Here is a 19,727-nt window from a genome sequence, read left to right as displayed (position 1 = left end):
GCCCCTTAGGTCACTTGATGCTCTTCTATTACTTAGTTAATTGCTCAGGATAAAAAATAAAACAAAACAAAACCCAGGAATGTCATTCTCATACTTTTTCCCTCTCTAGATGTTAATTGTCAGTTAAGATTCTTCCTTGGGCTGGGGTTGTGGCTCAGTGGTGGAGTGCTTGCCTAGCATGTGTGAGGCACTGGGTTCGAATCTCAGAACCACATATAAAGAAATAAATAAAGGTCCATCAACGATTTAAAAATATATATAAAAAAAGATTCGTTCTCAGCCACACATTTTGAGCTGAGAAAAGTGGTGAGAATCCGTGGAGATCACCCATGGTGCAATGAAGGGTGCAAAGCTGCAGGGTGCAACGTATGGTGTGAAGTTGTATAATATAGAAACTTGGTCTTTGAGCATCTTAAAATTTGACTGTGTTCAGTGAGTTAGCTCTCAGAACACAGTTGTGAGGCTCAACAATCAAAATTGTGCATTTGATTCCTATGTTCATAATGTTGCCTCTTCTATAGATGATAGATTTTGATAGTCATTTGTCTAAGACTAATCATATATTCATTCAAAGTTGAATGCATTAATGAATTAATGAATATGGTTTCATTTCTAAATTTAAAAAAATATTTATTTTCTTATTGGTGGCAGCAAGTATAGGCCAATGAGAAGAGATGTGTATGCAAACAAGACTGAACAAAAGAGACTAGTTTGGAAGCACTGGTCCTAATGTAGACACTGGGTGCTATGGAAACAGGAAAGAGTTAATGGTGACTCCCAGGTCTCTGTGGTGGCTTGGCAGATCTTGTGAGCCATGTGGAGAGATGGAGAATCCCTGGAAATAATACTCATCTGAAAAATGATTATTGCCAAAGGTCGTCTGAATTCTGAAGATCTCATCTATCTCTTGTAAACGTTTGTATGTGCTTCTATACTGTACATGTTGGGAGATAAAGTGAGCTTCTTATTTATATCTAAAGAAATAATTTCTATGTTTAAAAATTCTGACATTCACTTTTATGCTTGTGAACTTCTTTACTTTTTTATTTGATTTGAGGAAGAATTAATACATTGAGTTAAGTTTCCTTATACTGATGGTGTTTTATTAATGATGTTATAATTATACTACATAGAGAGTATTAGTAGTTACAATTTTTCCTTACTCCACAATCCATTTCTCTCAATGTTTTGTTTTTTCAATATTGTTAACATTTAGAGATAATACACATTTTATTATAAAATATATATGACAAAGTTTGAAGATAAAATTTAATTGTAACTGTCTTTCAAAAATGATGTTTTATTTTATATTTTCTACAAGGAGAATTTTAAAACCTGAGACCAGAATCCTTTCTTTGTAGAAAATAAATCCCCATAAAAATACCTTTCTCACTGAAACTAGTTTTTTTTTTTTTAAAGTATTCTTAATATATTGTAAAGAAAAATAAAAATATTTTGAAAAGGGATGGCATGGGTAATTTTTCAAAACTGTTACTTGTTGGAGAATTAAAATGATTTGTTTTTACTAAAGAGCCTAGAACACAGGCCCAAAGATTAAATGGGAGATCTGAATTAGTATTACATTTTCTTGGTAAATAATAATTGCCATTCTTGATGCTTCTGACTTCTCACATAGACTGTCTAAACAGGGACTTCAAATAGTAATGAACATGATTCAAATTTGGTGAGTGAATTGATTATGGTAATACTATTATTGTATGAACAATAGTCATAATGACAGGAGATCAGTTTGGGAGATAAATTTATAAGTGAGAAAATATGTATATTAAAAATGCAGTTACAAAAATTGTTCTTATAAATTATTTTTAGGATGGTTTCTTGTCTATGTATGGCCAATGAAATAATTTATTTACATCACTACAAATATTTGAGTTTGGAATTGAATACATTTAAGCAGAGGAGAGAGGTGGAGCAGGGGATGTTATATGAAAGAATATTCCTATTTTTCATCATTGCATTATAATCGTATATAATAGTGGGATTCATTACAATATATTTGTACATGAATATAGCATAATTTGGTCAATTTCTTTCCCTAGTACTTTCCTTTTTACTCCCTTCCTGCCTTCCCCTGGTCCCCTTCCTCTACTCTACTGATTTCCTTTTATTTTCATGAGATTCCATCCCTCTACTTTTTCCTCTCTAGTTCCACCTGTGAGAGAAAACATATGACCTTTGACTTGCTGAATGTGGTTTCATTTCACTTAACATAATCCTCTCCAGTTCTATCCATTTTCCTGCAAATGACATAATTTTGTTTTTCTTTATGACTGAATAAAACTCCATGGGAGATATATATATATATATATATATATATATATATATATATATATATATATATCATCTTTTCCTTTTCCATTCCTCTATTGATGGATACCAAGGCTGGTGCTATAACTTAGCTGTTGTAAATTGTGCTGCTATAAATATGGGCATGCATGTATTGCTATCATAGGCAGATGAATAATTCTTCTGGATAAGTACTAAAGAATGGTAGAGCTGGGTTATATGGTAGTTCCATTCCTAGTCCCAAAGGAATTTTTTCTAATTTCCTAAAATTGTATTTTAGCTATAAGGTCTATGAAAACTACTCATGAATAATTCAACTATGAATTTTAATTTTTAAAGAACATTTGTTCAAAGGACCAAGATAGGGAACATGTTCAAACTAATTTTTGTTATACTGATATATGAGTTCTTCATGTTACAAAACAGTAAGCATGAATTTTATATGTTAATAAACAACACTTCTAGTGTTACCCAGGTAAGGTCTATTTGCCTTGTTAACAAGGTGTTTTTGAATCTAGACTATTAAGAAAAAAGGCAGTTTCATAAATTTGCAAATCTTTCTAAAAAGGTGGAGGGTAGAACCAATCTGAGGAGCTATACTGAAAGGTGAATGCTCTAAATCAGAGTAGTGGGGAAGTAGAATAGCAATCTGATTATGGGATGGGGCTTGTTGGTTTTAATTGGAATGTATTTCATGAATTTATAATGTTCGAAGGCAACTTACAAATTTTTTTTGATGTATGTTATTGCCCTCTATTTTTCTCTTCAGTGGTTGAATTTTGTTTTCTTCCAGATATCTGGAAGCTTCTTACATTTAAGATGCCCTTTATCAGTGATTTGAATATCAGGTATTTTCCCCAGCTTATAATTTGTATTTCAATTTTGCTTATGTTACTGTTATTTTTCAGTCATGTAGTAGTGTTTCATTTTTCGTTAGAATTATTAATATTTATGGATTCAGTTGGTAGAGTGCTTTCCTCACATGCAGAAGACCCTGGGTTCAATCCCCAGCATCACACACACAAATCCTCAAGTGTATAATTATTTGGGTTCTATAATGTTTTTAATATACAGAGGGTTATTCCATAGTCTTTTTTTTTTTTTTTTTTTTTTTTGGTGTTGGGAAATGAACCCAGGGCCTTGTGCATGGTAAACATATACTCTACCACTCAGCTATAAGCCCAGTCCCTCACTGATCTTTTTAGAAGAGTTTGAGAAAAATTATTCTTGCCTATTTATTTTCACACATGACATTAGATTCAGTTTGCCCTATTCCATAAAATAATATGTTAGCATTTTCATTGTGATTGTAAAAATTTTTAAATTAAAATGTAGGGAGAATTGACATATATTGACTATCCAAAAACACAGTCTGACTCTTCATTTGTTCAGATTCTACTTTGGGGTCATGCAGCAGAGTTCTGAAGTTTTCCTCATAAATTTTGCATATCCTTATTTATCCTTAGGCACTCTTTTTTTTGAGTTTGAATAAGTTTATTTGTAAATTTGATTTACTGTGTCTAGTCTTGAAAATTTGGAGTTCTTCAAAAACTTTTTTTGAAGTCTTCATTTTAATGCTATATTTACTTATTTTAAATTCTTGAATGTCACTTCTCCACAATTTCATTCTAAATTTAATTGAAAGGCTTGAATTTTGTTTCTGAACAAAACATGAAAAATTGTAGTTCACCATTGAATTCAGGTTTTCATCTAGTTCTTTTTGTTTTTTTAAATTTGTTCTGTTTAGATACACATGACAGTATATTTTGACATATTATACATACATGGAGTACAACTTATTCTAATTAGGATCCAATTCTTGTGGTCATACATGATATGGACTTTCACTGGTCACATATTCATGTATAAACATATGAAAGTTATGTTTGATTCATTTAACTATCTTCCTTATTCCCATTCCCCTCTCCCGTAACTTCATTCCCCTTTGTCTAATCAAATGGACTTCTATTCTCCCTCCTTATTAGGTGTTAGAATTCACATATCAGAAAGAACATTTGGCCTTTGGTTTTCTGGGATTAGCTTATTTCACTTAGCATGACAGTCTCGTTCCATCCATTTTCTGGCAAATGCCATAATTTCATTCTTCTTTATGGCTAAGTAATATTCCATTGTGTGTGTGTGTGTGTGTGTGTGTGTGTGTGTGTGTGTATAATTTTCTTTATCCAGTCATTTGTTGAAAGGCACCTAGGTTGGTTTCACAGCTTAGCTATTGTGAGTTGAGCTACTATAAACATTGATGTGGCTGTGTCACTGTAGTATGCTTATTTTAAGTCCTTTGGGTATAAATCAAGGAGTGGGATAATGGGGTCAAATGGTGGTTCCATTCCAATTTTCTGAGGAATCTCCATACTGCTTTCCAGAGTGGTTACACCAATTTGTAGTCCCACCAATAATGTATGAGTGAACCTCTTTTCCCACATCCTTACCAATATTTATTGTTACTTGTATTCTTGATAATTACTTAGGCACTCTTTATTACAGTTATAACAGGATCTTTTCATTCTTTTATTTTGTAAGGAAGTATTCTATGTGTGTATGTATGTATACATGTATGTGGATATACATGTATGTATTTAAGTTAATTTTATATCCTGCTCTCATACTTAATTTTCTATTATTTATATATTTTTTGTTGATTTTATTTGATATATTAATACTTACATATTAAAATATGCATGTATATTTTAGGTTATAATCATATCATCTCTCAATAGTGACAATTTTGCACTTTTTTCACTATTGATATGTCACTTTCTTTCTCTAGTTCACTCAACTGATATTTCTAGTACCCCTTTAATTAGTAGTAGAAGAATACTCATCCCCTTTGTTTTCCTCTTGACTTGAGTCAGGCTCCTCTAGTGTTTCCCCATTAAATCTGGAGCTGGCTTTGAGTTTTACATTTACTTTCTCAACACATTACTATTATGCCTTATCCAAAAACTGAAAATTGTGTCCAGTGGTAAGATTCCTACATGTCCAATAATGTACCGTTTTAATCCCCCCCATAATTTTTTTCTATGAAACCCTACAGTATTTGCAAGTGTGTATAGAAAATTATCTGGAAGGATATTCAACAAATTGATCTAAAAGTTACAATCATAAATGGTGATTAATAGCATCAGTTTCAACTAATGAATAAATCTAAAATAACTCATAATGATGTTTTGATACAATTAAAAAATAAGTTAGAAATAAAAAATAGACCTATTGTTCTTCCCATCCCTCAGTTCTGGATTCCTTTCTGTTATTAATTTTTTATAATATTAAAAAACCTTCCTTTTTAAATGTCATGGATCTTTGCAAATAGCAATAGAATGATAATGTAGAAAGATATAAGGTAACACTTGGCTCTATTTAGAAGAGTTTTGGGAAACACATTCATCAGAAAACTGTTTCATTTATAAGGATTATTTCCTTTTCTTTTTAAGGATAGAGAAAAATCTCCAAGAGATGAAAGATTTCAATAAGGTTTGGAAGGCAGAAGTTGGGTTAAGTAGTGGTAATTGGCTTGGCTAAGTGAACTAAACTAAGTGTTTAGAGGAGACAGCACTTGGCTTAGGGGTGTACGGTGGAAGGTAGGGCTGGGGCATCAGACTAGAGATTTGCTGTACAGTGAATGCTTGACTAAACTCTGAACCCCTGAGTCCCTCATATAGCCAGCCTGGACTCCTGTACTACACCCTAATGGTACCCCTATCAATGTAATCCCTCTCTGAGGTTAATGTTACTTCTCTGGAGAAAGGATTCATCCTTCCTTGAAGAGTCCCCATAATAAAAGGGCTAACCAGAGTACTGAAAGAATCCTTGAAAATGAAATATATGTTTGGAACAGAAACTTTAGTAAAAGATTACAAGATAAAGTGAAGGCATTCTCCTAGTCCAGGATTTCTTACTATGAACATTTGGGACAGGGAATTTGTTTGTTGTGGGAGGCTGTTCTGTACCTTGTAAAATGATTAGCAATGATTTTGGCTTCTATTCATTATATGCCATGGCATACATTCTTTCCTGTGGTGACAACCAAAATTGTCACATGTGCCTTGCAGCAAAGGAATCAACTTTCCAATTCCTCCCTTTGAGAATTTCTGTCTCAGACAATAGAAAAGAAAGATGTAGAGATGATCAATAGGATAAATAAATTTAGAGAATTAATGAAGACAATCTAATAGCCTATTAACAAGAATTCACAAAGAGAGAACAGAGAAAAAGGAAGGGAGGAAATTAACAAAGAAATATAAGAAAAAATTGCAGATAAGATTGAAATAAGCCTTCAATGCTTAATATAATTGATAAAAAAAGACCCATTCTAAGATACATCATTATGAAACTTTAGACTACCAGGGGAGATTCTAGAAAGGAAAACAGATCAAGTGCAGAGGAGTTGGAAACTAGAAAGACATTAGACATTTCAATAGCAGCATTAAAAGTAAAAGACAGTGGAATAATGCTTTTATATTCTGGGAAATTGAATTCCAACCTATCTAAATTAACAATCAGCAATAGGAACAGAATGCATTTTCAGACATGGAAGTAAATATTTGCTCCCTATGTACCTGCTCTGAGTAAACTACTGGAATCTACTTCAGCAAAAAAGAGTAAATTCAGTCATATGTTTGGGCATTGGAAGGTATTATTGATGGGCATTGGATAGATATGTTAAGTAATTTGGATAAAATTTAGGTTAGATTCTTTTAAAAGTGAAAAAGCAAGGAAATTGTTAACTCCAGGTACAGATTTTCAAGAAAAGTGTTATGGCACATTAATTGATTCAGCAATGCATTATATTTGCATTGTTAGGATGATGTAAACTCTAGTTATTGTTAATTGACTGTGATGTTTCTAATTTGGAAGCAAGGGTGTGGACAAAGTGGTGGTGATGCTGGTGTGTAAAAGAGCATGTTATCATCTAACACCATGACAAGATGTCAATACGTAATACCTAAAACTGAAAGTTAAGAAACACTGGAACAGAGATTCCTTTAGGAAATGAAGAACATACAGCAAGGTTGAAGGGAACGTGGGGTGAAGAGAGGTGGGGAGGAGTAGGGCAGGGACTGGTGTGACTCCTGGATGGTTTTTTTTTTTTTTTTTTAAATAAGCCTTTAAGAACCATTTAAGGATACAAAATATGTTATATACTTACATGGAAATATCACAAAGCCCAATTATTTTATACAATGAATATACACAATAATTGGAATAAAAATGAGAAAAAAGAAAATATGAATTTTCACACATATGTATTATTTTTATCAAAAATAAAATGCAAAAAAAAGCAACACAGGGAAAGATCACATAAAATAAGCAAAATCTTCATAGAGATAACTGTTATAATATCCTGAAATAGTTTCTTCCCAGCACCTCACAAAAATTCTTGATACACTTTTTCCAACATAGGAAGAAGTAGTGCCTGAGGTTATTCATTTTTTACTACTCAAACCTTTCTGATCAAAATGTTTGGCAGTTACTAACAGCCTAGTGGAGAATTGAGGCAGTTTTCCAAAACACTTTTATCTTGCTTTCTTAGCAAGAAGTAGCTTTTGGTCTCAGTTTTTCAAACAATTGACTCTATTTAGAAGTTTAAGAATCTTGGGAAACAGAAGTTCATCAGGAAAATTTGCTTCAATTAAGAGAATTTTTGTACTTTTTACAGTGTGTCTTCCTATCTTAGCAAAAAGTAGCTTTTGGTCTCAGTTTTTCAAACAATTGACTCTATTTAGAAGTTTAAGAATCTTGGGAAACAGAGGTTCATCAGGAAAATTTGCTTCAATTAAGAGAATTTTTATACTTTTTAAAGTATAGATGAATAATTTTATTTTTCTGAACTGTTTCCTTGAACCATTTCTAGGAACAAAGATATAAAAAGTGTAATTCAGCCTTCATACTTCACATTTAAAAAGCAGAAAACCTTCATAGAGTAAATACAAAATTTTGAGGAAGTATCATTGGAAAGGGAATATTGGTAAAATGAAGGTAAGAATAATTAAGGATTTAAATGTGATTAATGAAATAGATATTTTTAAAGAAATTAAGCTGCACTAAAAATTTCAGAAAAAAATGTGGTTGATACAGTCTGCCTCTCGAGGTCACTGAGTTTTGATTAGTTTTCAAGTTTTAACATTTACCTAATATTTACATTTAACATTTAACTAATAATTCTTTCATATCTCAGACTTTGTCCTTGTTTTACTCACTTACACATTTTGTATAATCTCAAAGCAATCTTGCATTTTGGTAATGCATTCACAGAGGCCTAACATGAAGGAATATAGTGGGACATCTAGTGTATTCTGTGGGTTCTTGCTGTTGTTGTTAAAGAATTATGCATATCAAAGATAACAATGGTGCATTTATCAGGAAAGAACAGAACAACTAACAGCCACCACTGACATTCATAGGAATGTCTGTAGGGAGATAGTTTTGATCCAGAGTCCTGAGATGACACTGAAATCTAACCTTTCTGGGCTGACCCCACATATGTCCACATACAACCATCCTGCCCATGGAGTTAAGAAATAGCTACATGAGTACATAAATCAGCTGTAGGGCAAACCAAAGTTGTCAGGTGCTACGCACATTGTGAAGCAACTATGATGAAACAGGCGTGGTCAAAGAGCACTGCTGCCCTGGTATGTTCTAAGAGTCTTAGGAAGGAAAAGGGGAACATGTATTTGGGGACCTGCAGGATCTTCCTCCCTTCCTGACTATAGGACAGGTTTCTGTCCCTGTTGCACATTTCGTATTTTTCAAGTCAGTCTGCCCTTCTTTTGCCAAGACTGGGTCTTCACAAGTAACTGAATTACTATTACCATTTTATAGATGAATAAATTGAGTCTCCCTGAAGTCCAGTTAGCTCAAGTTACACAGATCTAATAAATAGATGGACAGAATTTCAGGTTCTGATTTCAATTCTATTGCTTTCCCCTTGAAAATAAATATGGGACAGGGTGTATAAGGGTGTGTGTGTGTGTGTGTGTATGTGTGTGTATATGTTCTGGCCCAAATCTGCAGCAGATAATGTATTTATGTGCATGAATATATTAGGTCAAATATGTTAGCTCTATTGATGGATATTTCTCACAAATAACTGTCCTACATCATTAATGGTGATGTTTACAAATTACTTAGAGTTTATCTCCTATTAAAAAAGGGGGGGGGGACTCTGCTTTTTGCAAATTATAATAGCGTAAATATACTTATTATTTTGTTTCATTCAAAACAATTCTATCTGGTTGATCCAGTTTTTGACGCCATATATAACAGGTCAGAATATGTGTTTAATGGCAAATTTTATGCCCTGGGCAACTTGGGATTCTCAGTCAGTATCAAAATTTCAAATCTTACTTCCACACCCCGACAAAAGAGGGGCTCCAGGTGTAGGTAGAGCCCTGATGCACCCTTAAAGAGTGTTTTTCAGGCATTCTGGAGGAGGCTGCTCAGAGAGAACAGGCCTCTTCCATACGCCTCCTACCCAGTTTGGAATGCACCTGCAGCCCCAAACGAGAATGGGGCGGGACTCGACTTTGGCCATGTCAGACGTGGCAGGAAGAAGCAGCAGTTGCCCTTTCATCTACTTTCTGGTGATCAAATCGTGCTGTTCATTAACATAGTATTTGGATATTTAAGGCATAATGCCAATTCATAATCTAAAAAGATTTTTGGCTACGTGGCTAGTCCCGTAGCAGACCGCTGCGGAGGCGGACTCACAGTTCTCTCCACTCGTGAGTTTTGTTACTTGCTTTGGAAATCCCGAGAACCGCACGCTGTGCCGCTGGTGAGGTGTGATCTTCCAGGATCCCACTGCAGTCTACCTCAGGTGTTCGCGATTTCTAGCCCTTTCCCGGACTTCAGTTCCAGGACCCGGAGGTGGGCCCCACGGACAGCCTCGGGGCCCCGCCCACTTTGGCCAGGGGTCGGAGCCGTGGGGGACAGAAGCTGGAGCCCGTGCAGCCGCGGCCCCTTTAAGGAGCCGCTCTGCGGTAACCCGAGACCGCAGTCCGGGCGGGCGCGGCGGCCGCGGCAGCATCTGAAGCCTCGGCGACTGCTCCTCCAAGCGGCCCGGAGCCCGCGGCTTCCCTGGCTCCCGCGAGTATCTCGCCGGGTGGCTCTGGCCGGCGCCAGCCTTCGGGCCGGGCCGGATGACCAGGAGCCTGTAACCACCGCCGCCCACTCCCGGCCCGGCGCTGTCGCCGCCCGCGCCCGAGTCGCCCCGGGACCCGGCACAGGTGACGCCGTTTGGAAGGGGATCGGGGAGAAGGGCGGGCTCGTCTTGCCCCGTGGCTGCCCCGCGCCGCCCGCGGCAGGGGCGCCGCCGCTTCCCACCGCCGGCCTAGCGCGGCCGAGGGCTCCCGCGCCCGGAGGCTGGGTGGGCGTCCCGCGCGGGAGGCAGCAGGGGCCCCGGGGCGGGCTCCTGCAGGTGTGGGACTGTCGCAGCATCCTCCCCGCCCGGCCGGCCCCGGCGCCGCTCCGGGAGCTGGTGGAGTCCCGGGCCCACGGCCCCCGCGCCGCCCCGCGTTCCATTCGCGGTTCCCTGTTGCGCGATTTGGAATCCCCTCCCTGCTTGGAGGTGTCTCCGGGGTCTGAGCCCAAAGCGGGTGGGTGCAACCTTTGGGCATCCAGGAGAAGCTTTCTTGCTAGACACCTGCACACAAGCGGGCGCATCAAGTGGGTACCCCCGCCCCCTCAGTCCCGATCTCTTTCTAAAACAAGTAGCTTTTATTTACCCTTGCAGCTCTCAAGTGGGTCCCATTTTTAGTCACCGAGTGCTGAAGAGTCTAGTGGTAAAGGGACCCAGCGCAGAGTCTGGGAGAAATTGGTTTCTATTTCCAGTTCTACCGCTGTAACCCCTGCCAAGTTTTTTAAACTAAGTGCCTTGGTTTACCCTGAATTGGGGTTTGTAATGCCGGGGTTTTCTAACCGTTTCCAAGCTGTAGGAAACCTCTGTTTGGTCTAGGTTCATTTAAGGGTCACTGTTGCTGGTCTGTATTTTCTTAATTATACAATGTTTGAATGTTAATTTGCACTTTTTATGTGAAATTGTAAAATTTAAAGAGTGATCTTTGACAGTGTTTAAATTAATTCAGATACCAGTTTGGGAGCAAGTGTTCGTGTGGATGGTGGGAATTGCTACGTGAAGTAGACAAAAATATGTCATTTTAATAAAACCTTTTCTATAGTCATAACTGAGTTTGAGAAAAGTGAACCTTGAATGGGGGGTGTTTTTAGATGAGATACTGTTGTGTGAGCACATGGAGTGGAATGTAGCCTCACCTTTGTGTAGCCAATTAAGGTAATAAATTCAAGAATTCCAGTTCCCTTTGAAGTATGCTTTATATGAGGTAAATAATTTTTCCTCTTGTTTTTCTTAAGTGGGCAGAACAAAATTAGAAATGTGAACTCTTGTCATGTTAGAAACTTTGAAAGAATGACTTGAAGAATCATGGATTTTAGTTTGCCATCCCTCTCTTGCACCATAGATGATCCAGCGAATACTTTATTTTGGACATGATTTTTTTTTTTAATTCCTACCCCTGCAACTCCTTTTGCCACATTGCCTCCTTCCAGAGTTTTGAATCTTTACTGTGTCATGTTGCATGAGTTTTCTTTGTCGAGGCTGGATGCCCTAGACCCAGCTGCTTAGTCATTATTATTAGCTGTTTCTTTTCTTTTCATTCTAAGCCTTCTTTACCCTGGTAGAAAGAATTATAGCTTTTTGCTGCTAAAACCCTCTACTTACTTGGAAGTGACTAGGTGTGGCTGTGGTCATGGGGTTGAAACTTTATTGTAAACTCCAGAGAAGCTGGATCTTTGCTGGGGTCTTCTGAATAGACCCCAGAGTACAAATGGAAGAGTTGATCTATTTTTTCTTCAATTTTCTGATATCTCCTTTGGAGATATTTATTTGATTACCAAGGGCAGTCTTGGGAACAGGGTGCTATCTGAAGTCTAACTCAGTGCTTGACTGATTGGGGACATTCCCTGAAAAGGAGTGGGAAAGAGAAAGTATGGGCTTAGGGGATGGAGGGCCCTCCACAACCAGATAAGTCAAGTGGCAGTAAAGGAGCCAGGTGTCAAAAAGGGAATGATACAGTTTTGAGGCAAATTCTAGGGTGTACCTGAGGTGCAGTGGACCCTTCTGTCCCTTTCCCTTTGAGAGTGTTTCTTGTCCTTTAGCATCAAATGTATCTGTTCTATAGTTATCAGACCTGTTCACTCTCCTCCCTCTATGTTCTGAAGGAAGCCTGGTATCTGTGCACTCCTTTCAAAGCTGGCCTTCCCTTTAATAGAGTAAACCAAGCAGTTTAAGTTGCAAGAAACCCTTCAGACCTCAGTGTCTCCCTTTACCCTTCCTTCCAGATTAATATTCCATCTCTTACAGATTAAGAATTCATGTAGGCTTCAGTATTTCTTGTAAGGTTAAGAAGTGGGATACTTAGTTTGGCTGAGAAAAATAAGCTGAACAGTCTACACTGAGATATAGAAACCTAATTTTTCTTGAGGAAGATAATGAATTAATTGTCTTGGTGAGAACTGTGGGCACTTGGACAAGAGAGAGCAGGCGTGGGGGTAGAGTTTTGCTGGACAGCTTGTACTCTTGTCCTTGAGAGAGGAAAGGATCCCACTAAGCGGGTATAGTCACCTTGTTGTGCTTTTCCTCCTTCCATTTGTCCTGTGAGAGGAAGAAGTTAGCAATATGGAGGTGGTGTAACCATCTGTTCACAGAAAGGGAAGCAGACTTTAACTGAACAGTAGGGATGACTATGTTCACCTGGCATCGGTAATAGGCACTGGATGTATGTATTACACCAGAGAATGCATCATGACAGGAAAAGTGGAGCTAATTTTGTAAGAAAGCCTAAGGTGTTTCAAGAGTGACTTTAGTGGTACTTATTCTTGTGGAGTTGAAAGGTGCACAAGGAAATGAAGTCCCACTGCTCTGAGGCCTCCTATTCCTGGTGAGACAGTTGGATGTGCTGCAAGATCCCAGACCTGAGGAAGCAGAATAAGGCAGAAATAGCAAGGGATGTTTCTTTGCTCAGAACGCTAGACTGTTGAGGGAGAAGGCAATCCTGTGGATACATGAGAAGGAGCTTGTGAAATTGGTGTAAAAAGCCAAAGTTTTTGAAAATAACCAATGAAGAAGGATGAAAGTCTTCTCAGAGCTTGAGCCAGCACAGGGGCAAAGAGCTGCTGAACAATGGGACCAATGTCAAGGCGGGGGAGGTTGACTAGATGACAAAGTCTTGTCTAAAGCAGTTTTTCAAACATATTTGGATGACAATACAAAATGCATTTTTATTTTGAGACCCAGGACATAATTAAGTATATGCATATTCAAAACAAGTTTCTATTTCTCTTCTATTACTGTTTTTGTTCTGTTTTCTAACTAACCCATGAATGGATCACAGCCCACTATTGGAAAACCATTTCTTTAATGGGTAGAAAAACAGATTGTAGCAGGCTGGGCATAGGGTTGGAGATGCTGGAGGAGCTGATAGGGGGAGGTATAAAATTGATTGAGAGTTCAGTGTCTCCCTCCACCCTTCCTTCCAGATTAATATGGCATATTTTACAGATTAAGATTTCATTTAGGCTGGATCCCTGTTGGTGGGGACAGAAGAGCTCACCTGATGCCTGAGAGGTATAGGACGTACATGGATGAAAGGCAGTTGGAGGGGGCAGATGCAAAAAAAGGAACTTCCCACCAGTTTTGTCTGCTTCAGAGCAAACAGGGTTTTTTTTTTTTGTTTTGTTTTGTTTTTTTTTTTGACAGAAGAGGAAGAAATGAACTCGGATTTGAAAACAGATTTCTCAAGAGCAGTAGACTTTTCTCTGCTGGCTAAGTGAGAAGACAAATGGATCCTGAACAAATTGGCTGATAGATTTAGGTCATGTCCACTTTTGTAGGCTGGATTGGGAGCACTGGCTTGTAATGCAAAGTGTCATGGTGAGTGGGAGGTTCACACCTCCCCTTCCAGCTTTGAGAAGTTTGAGGAGAAAAAGTGGATAGAACGTGTTGTTTCTAAACCCCACTTGCTGATCAAACATGTTAGGAAGTTGGCTGCTTGCCTCACTGAGAATTGGAAAAAGATCCTCATTCCATTTTTTTTTAAAAAGGGTTAGTCTGTCAAGACTTCCTTAGAAGTCTGTTTCATGATCTACACCAAGCTTGAGCTTCTGCCTCAACCAGCATCTGGGAGCTAATTCCAGTGTCTGCCCTGGAGTTAATCAAGGGCAGAGCCTATCTGAAGGCTTTTGATTTCCTTTTCATAACAATTAACATCTGACTGAAGCACCTAACTCTCCCACCAGCAAGTAAAACAAGGCCTGCAGAAAAAATACACAGGTATCAGAGTTCACCCAGCATGTTGCTTGGTTACTGCTCGCTGTTATCATTGACACTAGGACCTAGTTGGATCCTCCCTTTGACCCATCTTGCTGCCTTGTCTGCTTTTCTTACCTTAGTTGACTTTTTTTTTTTTTTTCAGTGTTTGACTTCATCATTTGTCCTAAATTCTTTCTCTTACCTTCATCTACCCTTCCCTAATGCTGTCTTGACATTTATCTAATGCTTTTTACCATGGTTTCTCTAATCTTATCTCTGACCTCCCTGACATATGGTGTCCACCTGACTATTCCCATGGAGCCCAATTTGGATCCTGAAACTTAGAAACACTTTACATTAGAAACACTTTACATTAATGTGTTTATGTATTGGTTTTAATTTAACTTTATTTTTTTAGACACACAGAAACTACCTTGGTCAAGTTAATTGTTTCCAAAGAGGCTTAAAAATCCATTCAAAAGTACACTTTTGGGCTGGGTATGTAGCTCAGTGGTAGAGCACTTGCCTAGCATGGTAATGCAAGTTTGTGGGTTCAATTCCTAGTGATATACATACACATAAAAGTGTATTCAAAAGGTAAGGAAAATTTCTCCCTACTAGATATGTATTTATTTAGTGGAATGGGAGGAGCAAGTAATTTTTATTTGAGGAAAAAGTCTAAACAAATTTAATCACCCCCTTTACAGAGTGTTATATTTTGGGGACATAATTCTTAAAACTAGTCTTGCTTGATGAACATGTTTGCTCTAATACATGTAAAAATATTGAGACAATTAGGAATTTAATTCAATGTTTTATAATTTGTTACATACTGTTTTAAGACCTTATAAAGACTACAGCTTTGTTCAGATTAAGATTCCTTGCCTTTTCATATTTTTAGAACTTGTGTGAATGCTATCAGACAGATTGGTTACATGTTTTGTGGGAAAATGGAAGAATCAGGGCAAGGTAAAGGCTGAAGGGTGAGAGGTCAAGGGAGCAGGCCCATCCCAGAGCCAAAGCTCATGTTTGTCAACTTCAGCATCATCTCTCTGAACTAACCCCCTTAGGATGTACATTTGGAAGTTTTGAGAATGCTTTATAGCCTGAAATCATAAATGGTTTATGTAGTGGTTTTTAATCACAAAAATGAAACTATCTTATTATGAAAAACATTAACAACCAGTACCCAGGAGAGTGAAATGGAAGTTTCACCTTTCCCCTTTCCTCCATTCCCACTTCCCCTGGTTTTACTCTCAGACACTGTTACCAATTTTGAGGTATAGGCCTCCAGACTGTTTTCTCTATAAAAACATGCCCAGAGTTATTTATTTATGAACAGCTGATCATTTTGCAGTCTGCCTTCATATTATCTTGTTCATTTAAATGTCTGTATGGGTGATGGTGCAGCCGTATCCACGTTTAATCATTTCCCTGTGGTTGAGCCTTAAGGCTACTGCTACTGAAGCGACAGTAAACACTTGTACATACCTCTTTTCATGTTTGTGTGAATTGCATTGAGGACAGAAGATCAATTCATTGCTATTCTGCTTATTGTATAATTCAGGCAACATAGTGCTTGTATAATCTCTGCTTAATTCCCAAATATCATTCAGCAGGAAAGCACAGTAGTAGATGCTTTGGGAATTTCAAAGTGGGGTAATGTCTGGCCATTGCTTATGAGAGTTACTATTTAGTAGGGGGTAATGACATGTACCTAGACTATTTTATCTTTAGTTTTATTTTTACCCCATGCTTGTTCTGAAAACTATTTGGACTGGCTTACAGAGATGCACACACTATGATGAGATGAAGTAAATTTAGTATTAAAGAAGAAAATAAGATGAAAAGCTAAGTGAAAACTGATTGTATACTTTGAGGTCCTACTGTGTACTTTGAGGTCCTCTCTTCCTCTTATGTGTTCTAGCACATAAACTTTCAGCCAAAGAGAAGAGGCAATAATTCAGAGCCATTTTATGAATGTCCAGAAAGGAAACCAAATTGGAAAAGCCCACCTATTCTTGATTCTAGTAGGTGAGAAAATTTCTCCTTTTCATTGCCTAGCATTCTCAACAACATTCCCAGGATCATAGAGTAAACTTAGTGACTTGGCTTTATGATGCCATTTCATATCATGTTCCTCAGTGCTAGCCAGTGGTGTCATGCCTTGATGCAGCTCAGTGAAAGGTCAGTAGGATGAGGTGTAAGTTCATGGCTTTAATCCAGAAATAGGTTTAAGAGGAACTAAAGGGACACATGAGCCATATAAACAGCAATGTGATACTGTTCTCGGGCAGTTTTTCCACATGATAGTACAGAATACACAATTGATTTGCCCAAGGATATTTGGCTATAATTTATGAAGCCAGAAACAAGGATGCTCTAGATGGCCTTAACTTACTCAAATTATTACAATGGTTAGAAAGAATCAGAGTCATCACTCTATGCAGTCTCAAGAGAATCTTCAAGGTTGAAATTGTTGACAGTCTTCAAGGTTGTGGACTGTGAGAGGGTGACCCACTTGTAAAGCTAAGGAAAGTTCACTTCTCATAGCCAACTGGCTTTGAGCTTCCATGCAACATTCACCAAATCCCTGTCTCAGGAGCATTGTTCCAGAACAGGTCTTTCATTACTAAGTCTGTGTGTGAACCTTATCTTTTTATGTTTTTTATCGTGCTTGAATTTAAATGTGAGGGTTGTAGTAAGTGTTAAACTTGAGGTCGCCTGAAGTTTGTGATGGGATGAAACCTCACCTGATTCGCTTTGCTCATCACCTCACTGGCCTTGAAATGGTTCAGAGAAACACATCACTGTGATTAGATTTTTTGACTGCCTGAGAGTATCAACCAGATACTGAATCAAGTTGGTAAATACCATACTTTTTGTGCAATAGCATAGTTGGAACCAGGACTGGGTGATGACAGTTTTATAGGAAGCAGTTGGAAGAGAACACATTCTCAAAGTGCTTTGGGTAGAGTTTTAAGTGACCCTTAGGTAAAAAAAAAAATAGAAAACCACCTAGAGAATTTAGGAAATCCTTGGCTATTTTCTAATTGTAGCCACTCAGTCAGATTAAAGGTGTAGACAAGCTGCAGGGTCCTTAGGCAAAGGGGAAATAGAAGAGGGAAATGAATCACATTGCCTCAGATATGGAATGTCATATTCTTCTATGATTTGGTGCCACCAGAGAAATGGGTGTGACATTTCTTGGTTAGGAAAGAGCTAGTAGTATGGAGCACTCTTCTTAATATTGAGTGGTGTTTCAATTTATTGCCAAATAACCACCCCAAACCCTAGTAGCTTAAAACAACACTTTCTTGTAGTTTTTGGATTGGCTGTGCAGTTACTCTTCTGACTACAGGTTCACCAAATGCATGCATTCAGCTATCTGGGCAGCTGGGCCGGCACATTCAAAATGGCTTGTAGCCTGGCTGGTATTGTGTTGAATGTCAGCTGGGCAGCCTCAGTTTCCTCCTCATGACCTCTGCTCGAGTAGACTAGACAAGTTTTCTTGCATGGCTGTGGAGGGAAACATTCCAGAACAGGAAGGACAGACACTGAAAGGTCTCATAAGGCCCACCTAGGTTCCAGAACCCTCATGGCCTCTCTTCTGCTGTGCTTTGTTTGTCAGCAGATGGCAAGGGCAGCCCAGATTCACAGAGGTGAAGTGGCAGTGTCACATTGCAAAGAAATTGATGGCTATTAAATGATTTACCGTGAGTGACTACATGTGCCAGGCATGTAGGCAGGTGCACCAAAGGCATTATCTCAGTTAAGCCACACACCCATCTTGCAGTGTAGGCATTGTTAACCTTGTTGTATAGAACATGGAGGTCAGAGTCGCAGTCTTCTTACCCAGAGTTACTGATAAGTATTCTTTCCAGGTCTCTCTCTAGCTGAATGGAATTCATCTTGAGAACCCAACAAGCGGCAGAAATTTGCTAAATTGTTCTTTAGCCTCTCTGACTTTTCTATCTCTAATCCTTAGGAAACTAACATTTCCTAATGGAAGCATGCAAAAATGGGAAAACAGAAAATAGGAGGCAAAGCCTTACCTTTGCCTCTTCACTAAGGACGTTCTCAGGGGTAATCAGATTGTTGATTGGAGGTGAGAAAAACCTTCCTGTATCCTTAGGTTCTGGCTTCCTAGGTACCTTGGCAGATGTCCCAATGATCCTTTTAAAAAAAATAGAGAGCAAAATATATTTGGGAAAAATCATGCTTTGTCCAGTTTTTCCTTGATTTCACAGTGTTGGCGGAAAGCCAATGGGTATTCTAAGCCAAGAGGCTCCTTCTGTGATTCCTTCAGGAAGGGAAGAGCACTGATATGGAAATAAGTACTTTAGAAGCCTGGAAGAATTGGCTGGCTGCAGATTCTCTTACTTCTTCCTGAGAGACCCCCCAGGTGATTCAGTGCCACCTGGTCCCTCCTTCAGTATCAGGGCCCTCACAGCATAGATTCCTTCTAAGGCCTGAATCTAGTGTGTTTGAAATGTTAGCTTTCTTAAAAATGAGCCCTCAAATTGTATCAGCTTCAAAATCCTTCCTTTTTATTTGTGCCAGCTACTGTATTAGTGACCTTCCAATTACTGAGGTCTCCTGGCTTAAGACGCTCTGGTTTATTTAAAATCCAGTGGTCATAATTGGAACTTGGGGGTTTAAAAGACAAAGCCTTCTTTATAAAAGTTTTAAGTCGAGTGAGATGTGAGGAAGCAACATTTATTGCGTTAAATCACATGTGCCATCTGTACTCAGCCTTCAGGGCCTAGAAAATGAACTCCTGAATTTCCTCAGGATAGAGTTCTGGAGAGCTGGGAGCTGAGAAGCAGAGATGCAGTGGGGAGAGCTGAGGAGGAGGTGTTTCCCCTTTGCTGGCTTCCTGCGGCCACTCTGCTTGGTAGGCTTTATTGCAAACAAAGCCCACATCAAGGAATTAAGTGCAAAACCAAATAAAGTTTAAACACGACAAAGGTAAGCAATTGACACGAAATACATTAATTATACCAGATTTTTTTCCCTTTAGGTTAGAAGCTAGAATATATAAAAAGTTTAATGTAGAAAAATGAGAACAGGA

The 19,727-nt window shown here is 38.3% G+C and overlaps 1 protein-coding gene across 8 annotated transcripts in view; it reads left to right on the top strand.

The window, feature by feature from the left end:
* Tlcd4 (TLC domain containing 4) overlaps window positions 1-19,727 on the top strand; it is an 87,233-nt gene that overhangs the window by 21,637 nt on the left and 45,869 nt on the right. For 2 of the 8 annotated variants that reach the window (XM_047548586.1, XM_047548592.1), the window contains exon 1: window positions 9,941-10,194. The exons of 3 other annotated variants lie outside the window; for them this stretch is intronic. The gene's annotated coding sequence lies outside the window, so the exon portion shown is untranslated. Of the gene's footprint in view, window positions 1-9,940; window positions 10,195-10,233; window positions 10,554-19,727 lie in introns of those variants that run through there. 3 more of the 8 variants (XM_047548606.1, XM_047548577.1, XM_047548568.1) reach the window with 3 other exon arrangements.

The sequence above is a fragment of the Sciurus carolinensis genome, chromosome 1 (genome assembly GCF_902686445.1).
Source record: "Sciurus carolinensis chromosome 1, mSciCar1.2, whole genome shotgun sequence".
Classification (NCBI taxonomy): Eukaryota; Metazoa; Chordata; class Mammalia; order Rodentia; family Sciuridae; genus Sciurus; species Sciurus carolinensis.
Note: the sequence above shows the minus strand (reverse complement) of the source record. Positions and strands in the feature narration are given on the sequence as shown.